Consider the following 22,463-nt stretch of genomic DNA (forward strand, 5'->3'; position numbering starts at 1 on the left):
AGGTGTGGTATTATGTGAGAAGAATCACACTGGGTGGACTGATAATAATAATGATAATAAATGTTTGTTTAGTTAATTAAAACTTTAATAATATTTTGCATAAATAAAAGAAAGCAGTAAAATGTATTAATATTTTTTTCAAACAGGATTTCTCATTATAGCCTTTGTGTTCTCAATTGTTATTATTATTGATATTTATGTACCTCTAATGAAGTTCATAGCCTGTACAATAAAATTCTTACTTAATCATAAAATCTCCACATTCTACAGTACAGTTAGGCTATTGGTTTTCGAAGCCTACTCGTATGATTGAGAGATTTTACCCACTTGCATATCCTGTACAATAAAATTTCTTAATAATTGATAATTTTCCACATTCTACAGTATAGTTGGGTTTTTGTTCTCAAAGCCTAATCATGAAGGTTGAGATATGTTATCAATTTGCAGTTCGTTTGAGGATCTGACAGATCTAGTCCTGTTATCGTGGCTGCTCTGCATGTCCTTATTCCTCTGCTGTTTATAGCTTTTCTTAATAAAGTGACTCATGCTATGTAAAGTTTGGGGCATGTGCAGATTAGACGAATAAAGTCCTCTTTATTACTGCCACAGAGACGACATGTTGTAGGCCCTTTGTGAACCCAAATTGGCTGATCCGCAATCAACGGTAATTTTCCAAAGTGTAGGGTCATCAGTTGTCTTGAACGACAGACCAAAAATGTAGTACTTAAATAAGGTGCTGGTGCAAGGGTCTTATAGTTTTTAATCACCGTCCAGGCATGCGATCTCAGGCTGAAGATTTTTTTATCGAGTAACAAGAGGTGGAATTTTGCTGTTTTGTTTATTACTTGTTTAAAGGTTGAATAAGGAAGATTACTGCTCCATAACTCGGCCGTGCAAGCAGTTGTTAATGCTTTTGGAAGATATTGATTATATGCTGAGTTTTTGTCATTTTCAAGTTCTGTCCAGAGGGCCTTATTGAGTAGGGAGCCAGCTGTATTCTGTTTCAGTCGATACCAAAGCTTTATTGTGGTTTACATTCTCCCTATTGTTTCATTTATAAGTCCAAACTCAAGTCGCACCTGGGCTGGTGAAACTGACTGATGTATCTGAAAGACCTTTTTATAGGTTGTGACGAGCAGTTTGTTCAGAAGTACAGAGTCTTTGCCGTGTAGAGCAATACTGGCATAAGTTATTGTTGGAAGCATTTTGGCCAAAATCACGGCAATTGTTAATGCACTAGTTCTCCGTGACATATACATTTTCTGCTCTTGATAGTTTAGTCTTTCATCCATGTAAAAACCCAGGTATTTATAACTGGTTACTTCCTCAAATGAGTTACCATGGAACCATATGTTCTGCTTGGTACTTGAGTAATTGCTGATGAGGATTGTTTTACTTTTTGAGGTATTAATTTCTAATTTATTGATTGTTATATATTCCATCATTTTTATGAGACTCCTTCGGAGACCGACCTTACTTAGGCTCATAAACACCACATTGCCTGCATAGGAAAGATGCAATAAAATAACTTTCCCAGTTGCGGTGAATGAGAGTTGATCTTATCAAGCCGTTCTGCCAGGTCAGACATGAACAGATTAAAGAGGTGCAGTGCCAACACGCATCTTTGTTTTAAGCCTTTTTTTGCGTACAGCTTTCTTGATAATCTAGAGCCATTGCCCAACTTTATTCTTAACCATGTTTGGGAGAAGAATAGGAGTATTCCTCTTAATATTCTCACAGGAATATTCCAGACTCTCAGTTTTTTCCATAGGAGATGACGATCTACACTGTCAAATGCTGCCTTTAGATCTATAAGACAAAGGTGCAATTGTTGTTTCTTCAGCTTGTAGTTTTCTGCATTTAATGAGAGAGTTAGAATATTTGTAATCGTCCCGATCCCTTTTCTAAAGCCTGTCTGCTTGACCGGAATCAGGTTAGACTTGTTTGACCAATCAATCAGGTCTTCCAGATCAAAGAGGCGTAGTACTTTGTTACTACATCTAATAGGGCAATTAACCTGAAATTCGATGGACATGTTCTATCTCCTCCTTTGTAAATCGGTGTGATTATTGAGCCTTGCCAACTAGATGGGATATGATTTAGTAGCTCAGCTTCTTTAAATAGTATGGCTAGACGGTTGCTCCAGAAAGATGAATCGTATTTGAAGATTGCTTGAGGAATGCCATTGGGACCTGGCGCACTCTCGTTTGCCTTTCTGTATTATACTTGTTATTTCTTCTGCTGAATAAAAAGACGAATCTGTTTTTACCTTTAGATTATGAGTGCCGTGTTTTCCGTAGTTGTTTGTTATTACTTCAGCTGAATAAAATGACCAGTCTGTTTTTAAATTTAGATTACACATGCCATCTTTTACGTATGTGGAATTTTCTGCTTTTCCTTTCACCGCCACTAGATCTTGTTGATGAACACCGTCCTGTTGCTTCCGAGATAGTTGCTCGGGTGGACTGGGTTGTAAAGATTGGCAAAGACATTTCCAGAGAAACTGAATATTCTGCAGCAGTCCTATTGGTCATTATTATTATTATTATTATCAGATTTGTAATGCGCATGGCTGCCCCAGCAATGGGGCGCCCCAGCGCGACCAGAGACTTGAGACTAAGCAAGGAGGGAAAGAGTTATGCCGGGAAGAGCCAGGTCTTTATGGCTTTACGAAATGCAAGATGATTCTGGATCCCTCTGATAGAGACTGGTGCGAGTTACAAAGTTTAGCCGCAAGAGTACGAAAGGAGCGGCCTCCAGCTCTGGCTCTTAAGACTCGAAGAAAACAAACCAGACTTTGATCGTTTGATCTTAAAGTACGCCGAGGCGCATAGAAAGCTAGCAGATTGGCCAGCCCTAATGGTGTTTGTTGGGTCAGAATCCTGTGAACCACGCAAAGAGTTTTAAACTAGATTCTTTTTTCGACTGGCAACCAATGTAGTTTAAGTAGGAATTGAGATACGGAGCAAGATTTCAGAAGCGCCAGAAGAATGCGGGCAGCTGCATTCTGTATTCTGTGCAGATGCCGGATACTGGACTTGTTGGCGCCAAGGTAATGAGAGTTACCATAGTCCAGTCTTGATAAAATCATCGCCTGAACAATGGTTTGATGAACTTTAGAATTTAAAAAAAAAACATTAGAGGTTTTAATCCTCACAGGAGCCCAAAACAGGTCCCTGCCACTGCTTTAGATTGGGTGTTAAAAGTGAGACCACTATCGATCCAAACACCAAGATTCTTGACTGCCACTTTAGGCGAAGGTGCCGGTTTTAGTCGATCTGGCCAGTATTGCTCAGACCACATGTCCCGATCTTTCCCAAACAGCAGGATCTCAGACTTGCTGGCGTTCAACTGCAAGCAGTTTAAAGCCATCCAGTCTGCAATCTCTAACAAATCCTCCTTAAATTTCTCAAGGTTATGATTACATTTCTTAGAGAAGGCAATCACCAATTGGGTGTCGTCGGCATACGACACCATTGACAGCCCTCTGCTTTTAGCCACCGCCGCCAGGGGTTGAACATAAATATATAAAAAAGTAGAGGGCTCACTATTGAGCCCTGTGGCACCCCCTGTTGCAGGGCAAGCGCCCGCGAGTGAAAAGGTGGCACCAAGACCTAGAAAGATCTCCCCTCCAGAAAGGAACAAAGCCAGGCCAGGGACGACCCCCTAATTCCTATCTCCCGGAGGCGCTTTAAAAGTATCGCGTGGGAGACAGTGTCGAAAGCGGCGCTTAAGTCCAGAAGAACTAAGGCCGCAGAGTTTCCAACATCAAGACTGCCACGGATTTCTTCCGTCACTGCCAACAAAGCTGATTCTGTACTATGGCGAGATCGGAAACTATTCTGCGAGGGATCCAAGATGGCATTATTCTCGATATACTCAGTAAGAATGGTATTTACATGAGATTTTACCGTCTTTGCCAAAAAAGGCAACTGAGATATAGGGCGATAATTGCCGGCTCAAAGGGATCCAGGGACGGTTTCTTTAGAAGATATTCAAGCAGAAATTAGAGGACCGAGATCATTCTAGTTCTTCAGACCCACAGAGTGGTCTTCATTTGTCTGTCTTATGTCCAGGTTACGAAAGTTTTGGGAAGATGGCTCTAGCCAGATCAAATATAGTGGATAGTATGGTCTTGCAACCAGGTAAGATCATTTTATTCAAAAAGATTACTGTGTCATGAAGTACAGCACAGGGCAAGAGAGCTGGGATGAATTAAGGTTTTATATTTGAGAGAAAATGTATATTGTTACTTTGGAAAAGTAAGCAGAAGCTGGATAGTTTTTCGGGACTGCAAAACCTCTTCAATTTAACATCAATGATAACATTAATTTGTTATGGAATGACTGAGAAACTGATGATCCCTATTAAATGGTAAAGTGAAAGGGTAAAGTCATAGGGAATTCTTGATTGAGGATCTTATGCACAATCTTGCATTTGGGGCAATGTAGATACAAGGCGCCATAGAGTCTAGCTCCTCGATACGTTAGTCTTTGAATTGGGGTCACGTGTGATTTCTTTTTTTCAATAGATCTTTATTTGAAATTTTTGGGACACACTTTAACTCAGGCCTCCAGTTACACAAGAACAAAAACAAAACAACCCCTCCAACCAGTCTCCCCCATCCCTTCAGTCCCCTGTGGCAGTCACGTGGGATTTCTGATCATTTATTTGAAGGCCTGGATTGTTTAACAGTCTGCACTAAGATCTTGTACCACTTTTTGCTGAGTACATTTTTTCTTGAACTATTTTTTATTCGTTTTTTAATAATAACAAATCATTGGTACATTAGAGCAGCAATATTTAAAGCAATTACATCTGTGTAACATTATATAGAGAAGCATAACATTTTAGAGAACAGTGAATGGTATATCAATGGAGATGAACGTTTGGTGTGTATGGTAAAAAAAAAAAAGGTTACAAAGAAAGGAAAAATAGTAGCTACTATAAAAAGAAAAAGAAATTAAACAAACCTGAACCAATAGCTGTTATTGCAAGGGTAGCATCACCACCCCCTTTTGTACCACTTTGTTCGCCATAAGATGGCAGGGTATGCTCAGACGTTGAGTCCCTTGCTCACTTTGCCACTGGATTCAAGCAAGCCTGGCTGAAGACGGCTGAAATGCCAGAAACCGGTCCTAGGAAGCTTGTTTCCGGTCCAGGGAAGGCATAGCTTGGCAGTTCGGGCTGGACTGTTCCCATGAGGCACAGGGTCAGACTGATTTGCATATGGCCATGTCTGAACTTGGGTGGCAGAGTGGGCTAAAGAACGGTGATGGATCAAACCTAGATCTGTTGACTGGGTGTGAGTGTTTGATTGGTTCTGATGCTCCGTCCATCACCACCCCCTTTTGTACCGCTTTGTTCGCCATAAGTTGGCAGGGTATGCTTAGACGTTGAGTCCCTTGCTCACTTTGCCACTGGATTCAAGCAAGCCTGGCTGAAGATGGCTGAAATGCCAGAAACCGGTCCTAGGAAGCTTGTTTCCGGTCCAGGGAAGGCATGGCTTGGCAGTTCGGGCTGGACTGTTCCCATGAGGCACAGGGTCAGACTGATTTGCATATGGCCATGTCTGAACTAGGGTGGCAGAGTGGGCTAAAGAACGGTGATGGATCAAACCCAGATCTGTTGACTGGGTGTGAGTGTTTGATTGGTTCTGATGCTCCGTCCATCACCACCCCCTTTTGTACCGCTTTGTTCGCCATAAGTTGGCAGGGTATGCCCAGACGTAGAGTCCCTTGCTCTCTTTGCCACTGGATTCAAGCAAGCCTGGCTGAAGACGGCTGAAATGCCAGAAACCGGTCCTAGGAAGCTTGTTTCCGGTCCAGGGAAGGCATGGCTTGGCAGTTCGGGCTGGACTGTTCCCATGAGGCACAGGGTCAGACTGATTTGCATATGGCCATGTCTGAACTGGGGTGGCAGAGTGGGCTAAAGAACGGTGATGGATCAAACCCAGATCTGTTGACTGGGTGTGAGTGTTTGATTGGTTCTGATGCTCCGTCCATCACCACCCCCTTTTGTACCGCTTTGTTCGCCATAAGTTAGCAGGGTATGCTCAGACGTTGAGTCCCTTGCTCACTTTGCCACTGGATTCAAGCAAGCTTGGCTGAAGACCGCTGAAATGCCAGAAACCGGTCCTTGGAAGCTTGTTTCCGGTCCAGGGAAGGCATGGCTTGGCAGTTCGGGCTGGACTGTTCCCATGAGGCACAGGGTCAGACTGATTTGCATATGGCCATGTCTGAACTGGGGTGGCAGAGTGGGCTAAAGAACGGTGATGGATCAAACCCAGATCTGTTGACTGGGTGTGAGTGTTTGATTGGTTCTGATGCTCCGTCCATCACCACCCCCTTTTGTACCGCATTGCAAGGGTAGCATACAGAGAAAGACCAAAGGGGTTGAACTGAGTAAGAGATTACAATAGTGACACTGCACCAAAAGGTGGTCAGCTACACACTAATTAGTCAAAGTCAGTAAAAATGCAGAGGCTTCTGCACGGCACACATGTGAGCACTGGCAGGGAGTTTGTATCATGAAAAAGACTGGAGGAGAGGTCTATCAAGTATAGCACCTTAAGACCTCCACGGGTGAGAAGCAGCGCTATATAACTCCTGATTGATTGAAGTATAAGAGCAAAACTTAAAAGGGAAGAAAGAAAGAGAGGGGAATGGTATGTCGATATATTAGGTAGATTCTTGTTCAAGTGGCTCTGGTATCATCTCTAATCTCATTCTTGAATGCAGTCACAATATCATCCCAGCTTGGAGAGATAGGGCAATCCACATGCCTGCCTTCTCTTTCTACAGTGAGACTGATTCTATTTCAGCTCAGCAGATTAGCGTGGCATAGCAGTGGTACTTCCCAGGGAGTGAGGAGGCCTTCCAGTGCATACTATGCAGGCACCATGCCATGAAGATGGCAAGGTCTAAGAATTTAGCGCTAGCTTTGCTGGAGTGTGTTTGGCTATATAAACGAACTATGTAGCATTCTGGTTTGTGTAGTCCTAGCCTACCTGTTACAGCTGTTAGATCTGTTGTAATCTCGTTCACATATCCCTCAACCACTGGGCAGTCCCAGCACATATGGTTGATGTCTGCATCAACAGCGTGACAGCAAGGACAGTTAGAGCTCATAGTAGGGTGCATCTTGTTACGAAGTGTGGGTGTTAAATAGTCGAAATGTAGGATGTTAAATTGAATATATCGTAACCTGGTGTTATGGCAGATTTTGTACAGATGAGCTAGACATGCAACCCATACTTTACGTGTAATTGTTTGACCCAAGTCCACTTCCCACTTCTCATGGAGATCTGTTAGCAGTAGGTCAGTCTGGCCTGGGATGTTTCAGACAAGCCAAGAAATGAATTTCCTACCAGTGCCCAACCTGTAAAGGATAGGTGGGACATTCCATCTAAAAAATGTCCCAAAGATCTTTATGGGTTACTATGAGGCACCTGTGTATCAAAAACTATCCTACAGGGAGGCAAAATTGAAGTCAGTGGAGAAAGGAACCATCTTGTAACTGATCTCCCACACAATGCAGTCCACAAATTCCCCAAACTTCTGCTGAGGTAGGCTTAACACTCATGAAGAACAAGTTACTTACCTTCGGTAACGATGTATCTGTAAGAAACATTAGTTAGTTAGATTCCTCACCTTAGAATATCCCCAGGCATCAGACTGGATCCGGAAGATTTTTCGTCAGCAATACCCCTTGCGCGTCGCTAGGCGTCGTCTGCGGCTCCGCGTCCGTCGTCGGCGTCGTGCGCCGGAATGACGTCGTCGGAGTACTTAGACGCCGCCCTCGCGCGCTGACGTCAGTTCTTGTACATAGCCTTCCGCGCCAGGAACGCAGAGCCATGCAAAGACCGACACTGGTGCCAAAAATAAAATCTAGGGGCCTGAAAGGACAACCTTAACCCTAGATGTCAGTTCGCAGAACGGGGAGGATGGGTGGGTCGGTGAGGAATCTAACTAACTAATGTTTCTTACAGATACATCGTTACCGAAGGTAAGTAACTTGTTCATCTGAAAGAAACACGTTAGTTAGATTCCTCACCTTAGAATAGATACCCAAGCAATACCAACCCCGGTGGTGGGTCTGCGAACCAAGATCACACCAGAAGGTCCTGGAGGACAGAACGGCCAAAGAAGCCATCCCTCCGAACTTGGCTGTCAAGGCAATAATGCCTGGCAAACGTGTGTAGCGAAGCCCACGTCGCCGCCTGACAGATATCCTGCAAAGGGACACCCCGTCCCAAAGCAGTAGTAGCCGCTGTGGCCCGAGTGGAGTGGGCGCGCAGCCCAACAGGAGGGTCCTTTTTAGCCAAAGAGTAACAAATTTTGATGCACAAAACGACCCACCGAGAGATGGTCCATTTGTGCACAGCTTTCCCCTTCTTAGCACCCACGTATCCAACGAAAAGTTGGTCGTCCACCTGGAACTGCTTAGTGCGGTCCAAATAAAAGGAGAGCGCACGTTTTGGGTCCAGACGGTGGAGCCTCTCTTCCTCTTTGGAAGGATGCGGAGGCGGAAAGAAGGTGGGCAAGGTGACAGACTGCCCAAGATGAAATGGAGTCACCACTTTCGGAAGAAAGGAGGGACGAGGCCGAAGGACAACCTTGTCCGGATGAACAGACAGAAAAGGAGGCTTTGAAGATAAAGCCTGGACCTCACTCACCCGTCTAGCCGAGGTGATGGCTACCAGAAAAGCAGTCTTAAGAGTCAGAAGACGAAGAGGACAATTGTGAAGAGGCTCGAAGGGAGCGCACATCAGGAATGTCAAGACAAGATTCAAGTCCCACTGAGGCATTACAAAAGGGACAGGAGGGAACGTGTGAGTAATGCCTTTTAGAAAGCGTGAAACTACAGGGGACTTGAAAAGAGAAGGCTGATCAGGAAGCCGTAAGAAGGCAGAGATGGCAGCAAGATAACCTTTCAGGTTGCCCAGGGCAGAGCCCTGCCGGGCCAAAGAAAGAAGAAAGAGGAGAACCTCAGAAAGAGGGGCGGAAAGGGGATCCACAGCCTTTGCTGTGCACCATGCCACAAATTTGTTCCACCGGCAGGCGTATACCGTCTTTGTGGAGGGACGCCTGGCTGCCAGAATGATATCACAGACTTCAGGAGGCAAGTCAAATGGCATCAACTGCCGCCGCTCAATCTCCACGCATGGAGGTGGAGGCTGGACAGGTTTGGGTGGAGGACCGTCCCCTGCTGCTGCGACAGAAGATCCTCCCGAAGGGGCAGACGTATCGGAGGATCGGTCAACATACTGAGTAGCTCGGGATACCAGTACCTTCGTGCCCAATCCGGAGCCACCAAGATGACTTGGGCCCGGTCGTGCCTGATCTTCTTCAGCACTCTGGGCAGAAGTGGTATAGGCGGAAAGGCGTACAACAGACCGCAACTCCACTCGTGACGAAAAGCGTCGCCGAGCGAGTGCCGCCTTGGAAATTCCAACGCGCAGAACTGCTGACATTGCGCGTTCTCTTCGGTGGCGAATAGATCTAACCAAGGCTCTCCCCACTGCTGAAAGAGACCTTGCGCCACTTCGGAGTTCAGACGCCATTCGTGATCCATCATGCACCGGCGGCTGAGTTCGTCTGCTCTGGCGTTCAGAGAGCCCGCCAGATGTTGAACCACTAGGGTGACTCCCTGGTGTTCCAGCCACGTCCAGAGGCGCAGGGCCTCCTGACAAAGGGTCCACGACCCCACCCCGCCCTGTTTGTTGCAATACCACATGGCGGTGGTGTTGTCCGTGAACACCTGCACGACACTTCCCCTGACAGAGGGAAGGAAGGCTTTCAGTGCAAGCCGGATCGCTCTCAACTCCAACAGGTTGATGTGGAGGCGAGACTCCGCCGGAGACCAGAGGCCTCTGATCTCCGCCTCTCCCATATGGCCACCCCATCCCAGGAGGGACGCATCCGTCACTACGACATGCTCCGGTTGGGGAAGGGAGAGGCTTCTGCCCATGACCCAATCGCGGTCCGTGAGCCACCACTGCAACTGCTGTGCAGTGCCCTCCGAGATCAAGACATGGTCGGACAGCCCCTTCGGACGATTTGCAGCACCCACCTGTCCGATGTGATGGACCGCCAGTGGAGCAGGTGATGGCGAACTCTGCCGAACTGGCGTGGAATGGGCCTGAAAGCTCGGACTAGGAAGGCTTTGAGGCGGATGCTGCCGGGGTGGATGTGGGCTGACCTCGTCGACCTCCAGAACCGCCTCGGCGGAAACCACGTCCGCGACCGCGCGCAGGTTGGTTCTGCGGCTGGTGGCTAGGCGCACGTGAGGAGGCACCCCTTCCTTGGCCACGAAAGGGGCGAAAAGCGGAAGAGTGCGACCGCGGGGCCGAGAGGCCCAAGGACTTGGCCGTAGCCCGGGAGTCCTTAAAGCGGTTCAGCGCACTGTCCGCCTTCTCGCCAAACAGGCGAGTGCCATCAAACGGCATGTCCATGAGAGTGCTCTGGACATCGCCCGAAAATGACGTGGACCGCAGCCAGGCGTGACGTCTAAGCGCCACTGTGGTAGAAATGGCCCTACCCAGCGAGTCCGTGGTGTCAAGCCCACAACGTATAGCATGTCGCGCTGCATCCCTCCCATCGGCCAGAGCCTGGGTAAGTCGTGTCCGGGCCTCCTCCGGACACAGGGGCAGCACGTCCTCCACCGTATCCCACAGAGAGTGGGAATAACGGTCCAAGAGACAAGCGGTGTATAAAGACCGCAGGCCCAAACTAAGGGAAGAGAACAGCTTCTTGCCAAACTGTTCTAGTCTCTTGGAATCCCGGTCCGGCGGGGCGGTCGGGAAAGAGGATTGGGAAGTAGAGGCCTGGATAACCAGGCTCTCAGGGGTAGGGCGTTGGGACAGGAAACTGGGGTCGCCCGGAGCAGGGCGGTGGCGCCTGGCGACGTTCCGGTCCACAGGAGAAACTGTGGAGGGCTTGGACCAGGTGCCCTGCAGAACGTCAATGAGGGCCTCATTGAATTGCAGCAGAGGCTCAGTGGAGCTTGCTGCAGACTGAAGCACCTCAGTAAGGACGTTAGTCCTCACAGCCACAGCAGGTAGCTCGAGCCCGAGGGCTGCGGCCGCCTTGCGCAGCACCACAGAGAAAGCAGCGCCCTCCTCCGAAGCCACAGTCGGAGGAGAGACGAATCCAGTGTCTGGAGAGGTATCCAGGCCACTGGCCTCCCCCAGTTCATCTGCCCAGTCCTGGGACAGTTGAGCCTGAATGGCCATAGGATCCTCAGATCCCTCCCAGTTGTCCCCATCATCCGACTCCTGGTATAGAGGAGAAAGTAACGGAGCCGGGCGGTAGACATAATGTGTCTCTAGCGGCGTCTATCTCGACGTCCATCGACGCCGGACCGGCGCCGGGCCCGGAGTGGGACTGAACTGGGGCCAGACATCGAGCGGAGTCGACGTCGGCGTCGGGGGTGGTACCGGTGTCGACGCCGGTGGAGGAGGCGTGACGAGGTTAACTGGCGTCGACGGGGACTCGAGAACGGGTCCCTCGGGCGCTTGCGGCGTCGAGGCCGGAGCCGTCAACGGCGCCGGAGCCACCGGCAGGCAAGGCAGCCCAGTCGGGTCCGCGGGGCCCGAAGGCGCACCAGCGGGCGCCGACGGCGGAGCCAGGTTCCTCATGGCCGAGAGGAAGGCACTGACTTCCGCCGGTGTCGCGTCAGTCCCAGGGACCGGAGGGTATGGGGACGTGCGCGGCGCCTGCGGCTCCGCCGGAGCCGCGGGGGTGGAACCACCCTGACCCTCGGCCGAGTCGCGCGACCGGCGAGGGGAGTCCGAAGAGCGATGTCGCCGCTTGGACTTCTTGGAATGCTTCGACTTACCCGAAAACTTGGATCCCGACGACCGATGGTGACGTCGGCTGCGGCTCCGCGACCGATCCTTGGACCTCCTCCTGGACCGGGATCGAGAGGCGCGCGGAGCCGAGTGGCGAATCTCGAGAAGCTTACGGGACCGCTCCCGTCTAGCCTTCGAGGTCAGGGCCTTACAGTCCGAGCACGACTCCGCGTCGTGGTCGAGGCCCAAGCAGTACAGGCACCGGCGGTGATGGTCCGTAACCGACATCAATCGGCTACAGTCCGTACAGGCTTTAAACCCAGGCATCCTACCGGCACCGGTGTCGATTGACAGGAGCAAAAAGGATCAAAAAGTTAGTCAAAAATTGACTAAAGGGGTAACTCTCCCGGATCTGCGCTTACTGGCGCGGAAAAAAGAAGAACTGACGTCAGCGCGCGAGGGCGGCGTCTAAGTACTCCGACGACGTCATTCCGGCGCACGACGCCGACGACGGACGCGGAGCCGCAGACGACGCCTAGCGACGCGCAAGGGGTATTGCTGACGAAAAATCTTCCGGATCCAGTCTGACGCCTGGGGATATTCTAAGGTGAGGAATCTAACTAACGTGTTTCTTTCAGATAACAATGCTTACTTCTCAAGGGGATCCCTGAAGCATAATGCTTGCTAGTGCAGGAGAAAGCTAGCACCCTGCGATAGGCGTCTTAGAGAACTTTCTCAAAACTTTGGGAGGGTTTAGTGTGCAGCAGGAAAAGTTCCTGAATAAAATCCAAGGAGCTAAAATGTGTGGAAAGGTCAGTTTTGTAAACGAATTTCCAAGCCAATCAGTTGGAGCGCCACCATGTATTAGTGTTCGAAATCCGGGAGTACCAAGTTTCTCCAGATGCAGTTGGAAGTTTAAGTTTGGACAAGGCAATTCTCTGCTGACCTGTGTTCCTTATCAAATCACTCATTAGGCACCCTGCAGTGCACGACGACGCTCCTCAGCACACGGTTGATTACGTTAGCAAAATAACATAATAATCTTGGCAATATAATCATTTTGGTGAGGGCAACCCTGCCCGAGACGGATAGGGGGAGAGCTTTCCAGAAGCTGATCTGGGTCTTAAAGGTGGATATTGCATGTTCTAAGTATGCATCCAGCATGTCTACATGCGAGTGATAAATGGTAATGCTGATGGATTTGAAAGTTGTGTTTTCCCGTTGTATTTGGAATTCACTTACTTTCAACAACTGTCTGGGGCAATCCACACTTAGCGGGAACAAGCAGGTTTTGGCCCAATTAACACCAAGGCCCGAAGAGCTTTGAAAGTTGTCAAGATATATCTCTTGTAGATCATCCCGTGGGTGTACCAATGAATGAGGGTGAAGGGCAAGGGGGGCCTGCTGTCTATTTCTATAATTAGGAAGCCATCAAGACCCAGATTGCCCCTCATATCTCCTGCATTGTTATAGGGCTATTAAGTGATATTCAGCTGGCAGTGTGGGGAGTTCCAAACCCTCCAAAAAGCCAGTGGAATAAATGTGTGTGGAGTGTGTAGGGCTGCACAGTTCACAATGTGAAAGAAATGTGTGGATATTTGATTGTGATAAAGCTATAGTGTCAGGAGCTACTTGGATAGCCGAGACTGTTGGTTTGTCTTGTCGTGTCTAATTAACCAGGCCAATTAGTTGAAAGTGTCCTTTCCTGCTTTCTAGCATCTTTGCGTGTTTAGTGGGGTCTATAAGTGTTTGTCGTTTAAATAAACCTAGGGTGTTCGAGTGTCACCAAGTCCTGTGTGACTGCCTGGTGTACTCCTATTACAGTGCGGATAGAGTGTCTATGACGTTGTTGAAAGCATCCCATTCAGTAAGTCTAGAGGCTGTAGTGCTACTATTATGCCCAAAGTTATTTACACTCAACTCTCGGTTTGCTCTCTAAAGGCTACCTTTTCAAGCGTAGAGGGTTGTTCAACCAAGTTGGGACATGTGAGGGGGTGTATCTTCCCACGTAATTTGAAGAAGCAGGGGATTAAGGTCAGAGATGTTTTTTCCTAGGTATTCGCGTGTAGAGCATGAAGCTGTAGTGTGAGTGGGCATATAATATGATCTAAGAGGACATGCAGTTCGTGCAGAGGTGTTTAGGAGTATATCCTATCCAACAGATAAAGGGCTCTCCAGACATCAACCAAGAACCAATGGGACAACCACTGAACGTATGTGTTTAGCATTGCATATTGTAGGTGTGTGAGGTAGTGGAGGGTACGATCTATTTAGATGTACATCTAGTATACAGTTGAAATATCCTCAAAAAATCCATGGGAGGTGAGACTGGTGGAATGTAGGGCAGATAAGTTGCCAAGAACTTAGGTTGCCCAACATTCTAGGAGCCTTCAACGAATATGTACCTTTCCTCCTCGTCCGAGACAATGTCCACATAAATAAAAAGGATGGATGGCTTGATTCATATTAGCACTCCTCTAGCATACCTGAAGCATTCATACAATACTATGTGCATCCATAGCATGTTTGGAGTTTGGGACCATCTCCCTTAGCCAGATGTGTTTCTTGTAGGAAGGCTGCTCCTACGCTAACAATTCCGGCCCACCAACACTATACCTTGTATGTAAGCTAGTAGTCACCGGCAAAACTACTGTTGAAATTCAATAACATAAAATTGTGATACACATCGGACCTTAAGTTAATACTGCGTCAATGGTCAGGGCATTACAGGTCTTCAACCCAGAGACGGAGACAAACAATAACAATAGACGAAGACAATGGCAGAACAGTCTGTAGAAAGGTGGTGGGAGAATCGCCTCTGTACACAATAATCATGCAAAATAGTATAAAGAGGACAATATCTCCAACCATTCTAGGAGACACACTAAAGCATAATGTGGAAATCATCAAATAATCAGAATTTGCGTTTGGAGTGGGCAAAGTGGATCAAGTGTACAAGGAGTCAATGTCTGAGCATTAGCGAATTTGACAGACACCTACAATGATTTTAAAAGGAACTTCTGGTCAAGGCGAAGGGGGTGGTCATGATAGTTTATCGACTGTCTTCAGCATCACCGTGGGCAACATAAGGGAGGCAGAGCTCATGTGAGAGTGGAGCGAGTCCTTGTCAGATACGGTAAAGGAATCTGAGTCATCCTAGATCAGGGGTCTCCAACCTTTTCTATAGTGAGAGCTACTTCTGCTCAAGGAAAGTCTTCCCGAGCTACTAGCAAATTTTATACCTGTAAAATAGTGACTACACTATGACCACCCAAAGCAAGATTTTCAGTAGTTACCACCCAAGTATACCAAGTGCGGTTACCAGCAGAAATGCTGGGAAAAAGTTCTTCAATATTAAATGCCTCCCCTTGACTTATGAAGTAACATTCAAATCTTGACATGCCCAGTGGCCCACAGGACATAAGCAGAACGTTTCCCCAGCTCAGCTTGAATTATCATTCACCAATTTCTGAAAATGCACATTTTTCTATCTAACACTTCTTTCCACTGTGGGCAAACAAACTCAATTTTCTAGACGAACCCCATTTTTGAAAACTAAAACTACCTTTAAAATATCAGTGTTCAGTTTTTGAGAAATGCACAGTCTCAAAACATCAGCTTGTTATTATCGTCATGTACTCCCATGTACAAATGCCTCATATGGACAGACTACTTTGAATTCCCAGGTATTACAGTCATATGCCATGGATGCTCACCATTGGTATGGAGAACAATGGTCCTAGACTTCTTTAAAGCTACAATTCAGTTATGAAAAACATCCATTAGTCAAGGGGCATCCGGTACATATAGAATTAGCATTGTATCATTAATGTACCACCATTTTCTTTACAATGCAAACAAGTATATCCTCAAAAGACACAAAGGCACAAAATATCGCTCCAATAGTGACTGTTTATTATTTAGTTACTTTTATAACAGATCACCATATTCATTGCTCTAAATAGAGAAAGTTTTACTAAGGATACCAGAATGTGTAATTGATTGGTTATTGAATTTGCCTTTTGGATTCCCCTCCTTTATATCTGTCCTACTTCACGAGCACTTTGCTTTTTCACACTCCCCTTGGAGCAACCTCTTTCTCTATTTGGAGCACTGAATGAATGTTTTTCATAGCTGAATTGTAGCTTTAAAGAAGTCTAGGACCGTTGTTTCCTATACCAATCGTTACCCAGGTCCCTGGACAATTGTGGGTTACCCCATTATATCATAATGGATGGATGGATAGCACCACGGATGCCTGGATTATGCCAGTAATGCCCACCATTATACTAGGGCCACAGTTGTGCCAAGATGGGAAACCAAAAGGATCAGGGATAAGACCACTTATCAGTCATGACCATTAATATGCTAGGAATAGGTACATATAGGCCAGTCATGCTCAGATTAGGTCTATGATGGCTGCCAGGATACCACAACTAGACCAAAAATACTAAAATAGTCAAGGATGACCATAATTATGCCATTGACACTATTATGTCAGGAATGGACACACTTATGGCAAATATAACACTCTTATGATGGGACTAGCATATATATTTGGCAATCTTGGCACCAGGCATAGTTTCAGGAAGCAATAGTGTTTATTATGGGCACACACATAAATGTTGATGAATCTCTTAATTTTCTCTGGTCTGGATCATACCCTGTTCTCCTCAGGTCTTGAACTGATTATGCATCTAACTAACACATTTTCACTCTGACTCCTGCAGTCCTGCACTTTGGTGGGTCAGCACTGATTACAGCTCAGGCTACTGCTGCCATACTTTTTTGATGGTGCACTGTTCACACACATGTTGTGACTGATAAAGGAGGGACTGCAACATGGTCAATCTCCTTGTGGCTTAATTATATTGAGATTGGATATACAGACTGTCATGTAGCAGGTCCTATAAGCTGGCACAGTGTGTGTTTGAGTGTTAGTATGAGTTACTGTGATAAGTTTGGCTGGCTGTCACTCTTAGGGTCTTGAGATGATCAGTGCTGCCTTCTTTAATAGGCACCTACTCTGAAATTGATACTGGGCTTGACTTCACCTCAGAGAGCTACTTTGAAGGTACTGGCGAGCTACCAGTAGCTCCCGAGCTACTCGGAGACCCCTGTCCCAGATGCTAATTAGAGTCAGATCGGACAGTGGGAGGCCATGGACAGTGCTGTGCGCCTTCCCATTGGAAGTGAACTGGTGCTGGAGTAGGAGCACTTAAGGTGGATTGACTAGTGGGAGCTTTCACCCGGTTATGTCAGTTCCTGGCAGAGAAGTGGGACTGGGGCGACAGGAATCCTGTGTGGCATTTGGGGCTTGCTCTTGAAGACAGTCGCTGGTTAGCCACAATTTTCAATTTTGCTGGGAAAAGCAAGGCGTATTTGAAGTCCAAGATCTCGGAGTTTGTGTTTTACCCCAAAAAAGGTAGCTCTACAGTGCTGTACTATGATAGTATAAGAAGGGAACAGAAAAACAGGGGACCTTTCACAAAAGAGATTGCCTGGAAGCACAAAAAAGTTTGTCTCTATCTCTGTAGTTTAAATTCCTGGCCACTATCGACCTGCGGGTGCTCCAGGAGGGGACGTGTGGGCTCATTCCACAATGAAGAAAGGGGAAAGGCTGGTGGATGCAACATAGATAGAGAGCCATTGTTCTATGAAAGCAGTGGGATCGGACCCTTCCATTACCTCCAGTATGCCAATAATTTGAATGTTGTTACAGCGCAATCGATCCTCTGTGTCCTCGATCCTCTCCTTGAGAAATCGAATTTCATCTAGTTAGCTCATTTGTTTCTGGTGCAAATCCACTGTCTTTGGCCGAAGCGCCTGACAGTTGTCTGTGTGCTATTCATTGGATCTGAAAGTTTCCTGTGGTTATCTCACAAAAGATGTAGCTTGATGGCCATTATGTCTCTTTTTGATTCAAGTGCTGATTTGGTGTCAACAATGGCTTATAGAATCTGGTCCAGTTTGTCTGCAGACGGCATGTGATCAGTTCATGTCAGGGACTGGGTAGAGACCGAGCTTTGGGAAGCGGTTTCCAGTTATTCTCGTGTTATGGCTGTGGATCCCAGAGAGAGTAGGCGCCGCTTAGCTCAAGACATTCCCACGAAGTCTCCTCAAATACACTAGGTTTGTTTAGTAAACAGAGTAAGAAATGACAGCCCACTACACTCAATCCAGAGATGAAGAGATTACAAAGCAATGTTTGTGGTGTAGCTGTTGGCAGCAGCACAGGGTCCGGAAGGACAATGTCCACAGACTGGCCATTCCCCCTTGAAAGTAAAGCCAAGTCTATGCAGGGGGGGCACGAGCAATCTCTACTGCAGCCGAGAATCTTTCACCGCATCAATGAATCATCTCCTACAATCACTAAATCAAGCTCAAACCCCACCGCAATAGCGCACTCTGGGGAATACTCCATAGTCAGCAAAGTGGATGTAATATAGGTTTTGGGATGTGGGCTCAGCCCAGAACACCGCAATGATAGTTCTCCGCAGGCACTGCAGGGAGTGAGCACCCAGCACCCAGGGATGATCAGTGCCCGTTCCCTCCACCGAGATCCAAGCTGTATCAGGTCCACCAGGCAAGTAGTAAGAAAGACAAGGCACCCCGGGAGCAGGGACTAATACACACCAGGGTTGCCAGGTACCTCTCTCAGTAAAACACCAACAGTAGGAAGAAGAGGGGCCCCCAGTGACTTACAGGCCCCACCTAGGCCTTACCGTTGGATAACACCAGTGTTGAGGGAGAAAAGAAACATGAGAGGAGATGCTAATGCCTCCCAGGCCTCCGCGCTCCGTCACCTAGTGTGCAGCCCTAGCTGCCTGACAAGGCCACAAGGAGGCCGCCAGTTATGTAGAGACAGCCATAGGTCAACTGCTTGACCTACCGGCAGTAACGAGAGGTCATGTATAAGCCTACGCCCTGGGAGGCTACAGATGAGTCTGCTGGGCTAGGAGCCGTCCCTGCCATCCCAGCAATGTGGTCGCAGCATGATGGCATTAAATCCAGAGAGAGCAGTTGGCAGAAGAGCGAATCACAAGCAGCTCCCACACCGTGGCACATGAGTACGTTGTCAGGTGGATTTGGTGGGACTAAAGTGGGCCAGTTGGGAGCCTGTCTAATGTGCCAATTTTGCTGAGTACTTCCTTGCAGAAGCCAATAATGCAGGTAAGGATAAATGTATATCCCTTGTTTTCTTAGGTGAACTGCTACTACAGTAATGAATTTGAAAAGGTTTGCAGTGGTGACTTTAGGCCAAACCGGAGGACGGTATAGGCTTTCTATGATGTGGGTTTATTGGAAAGTGTGAATCCATCTTGAGGGTCTATTACACACATCCAATTGTTCTGTTTTATATGAGAAATGCTTAGATGTAATGCCAGCAGGTGACATTTTCATTTTTGCTGTATTTATTTAACAGAACGTAATTCTAGAATTTGTTTGAATACTGCTTTTTGACTTTTCTATTTTAATAAGAAGTACCTTGGATACCCAACTTGTTCTATCTGGCTCTGGGAACTTCTTCTATGGCTTTTTTCTAAAGTAGTGCAGAAGTTATAATTTTGGGTTGGTGCTTTTGCTGGTTTTGGTGAGGAATGGTTTTAAAATGAAAAAGTATCCACAAGATGCAATACTTAGCACCCACTTGTTCTTTGTAGTGATAGTCTACTGTTACAAGTAAAGAGACACCACTCCCTCCGACTGGAGTGGGAAAGGGAGGATAGGTAACATGCTGTAACTCTCTCCCCAATTAATGTCTTCCCCTACTAAGAGTTGAGGGCTTTGAAGTAATTGTTGTTGATCTTGCTTGCCTCTTCTGATATTGATACTTTTGCCCCTGTTGATATTGTTGGTAGGACTTGTAGGGTTATCGAAGGGGTCCAATGCTCTATCGGTAAGCTCTTCTATCCCTGGTCTGAATTGTTTGATGATTTTTTTTCTTCTCCCCAAGCAAACTACACACAGGGTTTCGGCTTTGCTTTTAGCATTTTGTCTGCTTGTTGCACAAGTAACAATGAGGCTATCAGTGGTATATTAGCTACATTCAATGGATGCCAAGCAAATCAAGACTATTGTCTTATAGCCCCACCATGGCAATAAGAGGTGGAGTGCAGATTTGCTGAGTCTAATGCATCGCTAATTATTTGTTTAGAAATCAGAAAACTCATTCTATTCTGAAGTTCTTGTATGGCCCATGGCTAACCGGAGGCCTCCCAACGCTCCAACAGACATCGAGCGTTAGTACCTGTAGAGGGTTAGTCGCTGAACAGCCAGGTCTGCAAGGCTCTGTGGAAGGGAAGTTCGAGCTCCAGTAGGCGCAGTTCCAGAGGTAGGGAATTCCAGAGCTTAGGTGCCAGGAAGAAAGTAGAGCTGCTGCCACATCGTAACGTACAGATCTTCAGAACCTTCACTAGATTGGCTGAGAGGTCTCCCAGGCAAATATGGAGAGGCTAAAGGTCTTAATAGTAAGGGGCCTTTTTTATTAATTGCTCTATGGATGATGCATAGGGTCTTGAATTGAACTCAGAGTTCCTTTCGGAAGCCAATGAAGGTCTCAAAGAGCCCTGGAGGCAGACTTATGTTTAGGGGTATTGATCAGGAGTCCTGCAGCAACATTCTGCATGGTCTGCAACCTTCTGACAACATAGCGAGGAAAGCCAAGATACAAGGCGTTACCATAATCAAGTCGTGATAGCACGAGGGCCTGAACGATCACTTTCTCCATTCAATTTTCCAAGCAATAATGTTGTCAATGTTTTCCCAAATCATCTACAAAAGACTTCATACATTCTATTGATTCTCTTTGATATCGATCCAAAAAGGCAGTGGCACTCGCATTTTTAAGATGGACTATAGTAGCACCATGTAGCTTTTTTTCCTGCTAAGGCCCATTTTTGCTTTCCTTTTATGAAGGCTCAGTAGTTTCTCGAGCTGATGCATGTTGCCTTCTGACTGAGTCTGGCTTAGGGTGATTTCTTTTCTTTTCTAGAAAATCCAGATCTTGATTTAGGGGAGGGGGAGGGGGTTTAGTTCTGTAGTAGCATTAGGGTAGCCAACTTAATCGTCATGGGTGTATGGAACTTCTCCTGGGCTACATGCAGAAGTCCTGGTAACAGAGGAAGCAGTGGTTGTGGACCTGTTCTTGACTAAAGCATCTCAAGGACGACAGGTGGCTGGTTTCGAAGTTTCCTTCAGAATATTTAATTTTGAAGGACCCAGTTTGAACCTCATGAAATAAAAGAATAAATGAATAACAGGTTCTTTAGAAAGCGCACACTACTCTGAAGAATGTTCTGGCGCTATGTGGAGAGTAAGGAGGAAAAGAACTTGAAAGACTAAAGTGTAAAAAGCCAAGGCTTAATCTTCTTTCTGAAGGGCCTCTCACCTTCAATTTATCACATTTCTACTGGAAGCCTATTCCAAGCCTGAGGGCCAAGGAGAGAGAGGGCCTGTCACCGGCTTTTGTTAGTTGAACCCATGGAATTATGGCCAGATGACCGCTGGATGAACGTGGTTCATAAATGTCACCAGAACCCCGAGATGGAAATATAAGACTGTATTACACATGTTACTATTGTGCGTTTTTTTTTTATTATTAAACATTTTTTTTGAGATAGTTAGTTTGGAAAACCTGCTTTTCTTCAAAATACAACTAGTAGTTAGCAATGAATGGTAGGGGCGTGGGTTATAGTTACCTTAGGATATGAGTTTTAGTTACTTGAGATAACTATAACTTAAACTACTGAATTCTTTTTTTTGTGTGGAAATTCTGAACCTAACTACAATATCCCTGCAACCTTTGTTTTTTTGTGAACTTCTAAGGTTTTTTAAATTCGTTTTCCTAACTATAATATCCCTGTAACCTTTTTTTTTTCCAGCGAATTTTTACGGTTTTATAATACTATTTTCTAACTATAATTTCCCTGTAACACTAGGTAGGTTTGTTCAGTGAATTTCTGTTTTTTAACGGAAAGTAATATTTAATTACCAGACTCTAATCCGGCTGTGGGCGGCGGGGGGGGGGATGGACACAGCGTCTGGCCTGCGGCTAGGCCTACAGCCAACCACCCACATGCAGCCAACTCCATGCCGCACACAGCCTTTGGCCGTGCGTGGCGGGAGGTGGCCACAGCCCTGTAGCCAACCCCCCAAAAGCAGTCAAACTGGAAGGGGGGCACACAACCCATCTCCCAGGGCAAATTTCAGCCCCAGGGACCCCATCCCCTGGTGCTCACCATATTTTTTTTAATAGGATTGGGTGTACATAGACCCCCTCTCCGGGCAGTATTTGGCCCGGAGACCCCATCCCTAGGGCCCATTGCTTAATTTATGTGGGAGGGCGGCATGCAGTCGCCCCTGGTATGCTGGGACGATTTCGCTCCTTGGTACCACATTTCCTGGGGCCTAGCCATATTGTAAATGGGGGCGGCACAGCCCCCCTTCCCGGGCCAATATTAGTAGGGAGCACCTAAAAATGCAGCTCCCTGCGGGCAGGAGGAATTTTTTCATCTGTTTCCCTGCCTGCTTCAGTGTGGGCTGTGAATCAGAATAATAGTCCGCTCACAGTGGGTGGGAGCATTTTTGGTGCTCCCACCTGCTGGAGAGCGGACTTAGGGGTCTATTAGTATGGCGGGCGGATCGCCACCTCCCGCATTGTGGTGGT

General features: G+C 46.8%; 1 protein-coding gene across 4 annotated transcripts in view; it reads right to left on the minus strand.

The window, feature by feature from the left end:
* SDCCAG8 (SHH signaling and ciliogenesis regulator SDCCAG8) overlaps nucleotides 1–22,463 on the minus strand; it is a 1,515,443-nt gene that overhangs the window by 509,562 nt on the left and 983,418 nt on the right. The gene's annotated exons all lie outside the window — the stretch shown is intronic.

This window comes from Triturus cristatus, chromosome 6 (assembly GCF_964204655.1).
Source record: "Triturus cristatus chromosome 6, aTriCri1.1, whole genome shotgun sequence".
In the NCBI taxonomy this organism is placed as follows: Eukaryota; Metazoa; Chordata; class Amphibia; order Caudata; family Salamandridae; genus Triturus; species Triturus cristatus.